Source organism: Acyrthosiphon pisum, chromosome X (assembly GCF_005508785.2).
Source record: "Acyrthosiphon pisum isolate AL4f chromosome X, pea_aphid_22Mar2018_4r6ur, whole genome shotgun sequence".
In the NCBI taxonomy this organism is placed as follows: Eukaryota; Metazoa; Arthropoda; class Insecta; order Hemiptera; family Aphididae; genus Acyrthosiphon; species Acyrthosiphon pisum.
In genome coordinates this window covers 43,884,645-43,886,114 of record NC_042493.1, presented here as the reverse complement: position 1 = coordinate 43,886,114, position 1,470 = coordinate 43,884,645, and positions in this window count along the sequence as shown.

The window sequence follows — 1,470 nt, the reverse complement described above, 5'->3', positions numbered from 1 at the left end:
ATTATTTTTTTGGCAATTCAAATTATTTTGGAAGCTTCTAACTAAGCTAAGTTGTGTAATTTTATGTGTAGTTTAGGTTTTTAGTGATATTGACGTGTTTAATTATACAATTATATTCGCTAATTCGGATTATGCTCTTCCCCCGTGTAAAATAACCAACGGGGTAAATGCGACATTCATTTATGTGCCTATAATAGTCTGTAGGATATGATAAAAATGAGACAATATATTTGTAATTATAACAATAGCTGTCATTTCTAAAATATTTGAACAAAAACAGCTTTGTAAACGTAGTATTATAGCTAAAATTATTTAGTTTAAGGCACTTGCCCCACGATTAAATAACAGTGGTATTAGTATTTTTAAACAGTCCTTTTTGCACTTACCCCTTGTCAAGGGGAAAATGCGACATTTTTTTTTTTTTTTTTTTTCAATCGTAAAAATATTTTTAAGATATTTCACATAAAGTTGACAGTGTACTTAGATAGACCACTTCCATATCAGTACATTTCAATAACCATCATATTTTTAAGTTAATTATTTCAGGAGAAATTAACAGATCAAGTTGAACTATTCAAAATTGCGTCGCAGTTACCCCACTTTACCTTACCTATGTTTATAAAATACTTAATTAATACTTTGAATTTCATTAATTTGAATTCAAATGTTCATAATAAGTTTTAAATTCATTAACAGTATACTTATTTACAATAATATCCCGATTGGGCATGAGTTAATTCAAATAAAAATAAAATAAAATCTCAACAAAAAGTTAATATACAAAAAAAAAAGCTATTTTATCAAGTAAATTGTTTCATTTTGCTTTACTTGAAGCCAACTCTCTTAGTACTTAATTGAAGTCTAATTATTTTAACACATAATTCTCAGAATATAAAATTGTCTAAACTTTCTTGTGTTTGACTGTTTCTAAACTTATTTCTTATTCTAGTTAATTTAGAAGAAGCTCTCTTCACAGAACAATTTGCTACAGGAATTATCAAATATAACCTATAGACCCCCCCCCCCCCTGCTTAATCCGGTTTTGATTTAATCTACTCACAAAAACTTTCAAACATTTAAAACCTGAATGCCCAAAAATAATATGTTTGTAACATAATGTGTTTAATACGGTGTAATGCTATCAATTTTATATTACCAGTTATTTATTTTAAATGCAGTTTAAAAAGCTTACACACACACACATATCAATACCAATTGTGAATTCATCAGAATATTATAGAAGATAATGGAGTATACAACTTATAGATTGCATTTACTTGCCTACATTTTATATATATTTTATGCATAAGGTATTAAGGTACATACTTGTATAAGATGCAGCTAAGATTTTATGTATGTATTAAACAAAATTATATAGCTGAAATTTAATATGTAAATGTATTTTGTCTAAATTGTTCAATAAATAGCATAAACAAAAGAACATTCAAAATTCAAATACACATTAAATGG